The sequence below is a fragment of the Eimeria necatrix genome, genomic scaffold (genome assembly GCF_000499385.1).
Source record: "Eimeria necatrix Houghton genomic scaffold, Enh_scaff780, whole genome shotgun sequence".
Classification (NCBI taxonomy): Eukaryota; Apicomplexa; class Conoidasida; order Eucoccidiorida; family Eimeriidae; genus Eimeria; species Eimeria necatrix.
This window is the reverse complement of record NW_013651756.1, coordinates 17,277-17,705: the sequence shown is the minus strand read 5'-3', so window position 1 is coordinate 17,705 and position 429 is coordinate 17,277.

Genomic DNA, 429 nt, shown 5'->3' with positions numbered 1-429 from the left:
CCCCAAACCCTAAACCCCAAACCCTAAACCCTAAACCCTAAACCCTCGCCTGCGGCTTGCGCGATTTGCGCGAAGGCGAGGTTTCCGAAGAGGGGGTTTTCCAAACCCTCGAGGAAAAGCCGAAAGCCCGAGGCGAGGGCTGGGGTGTCTGTCCACTCCGTGAAAACATTCCCGGAATCCACATCTCCTATAAAGGCATAAATGCTGCTGCAGTCGGCCTGCAGCAGCAGCAGCTCGCGAGTGGTTAGGGTTTGCTGCTGCAGCAGCCAAAAGCGAAACTCCAGCAAAACCTCCGGAATGCTTCGCAAACCCTCGTTCACGTAAACCCCAAACCGCTCGCTCAAAAACCCTAAACCCTTGCCAAACACTCCCCCCAAACCACCGGAACCCAGCCGCCGCTCCTCCTCCAGCTGCACGCAGTACGGGAAC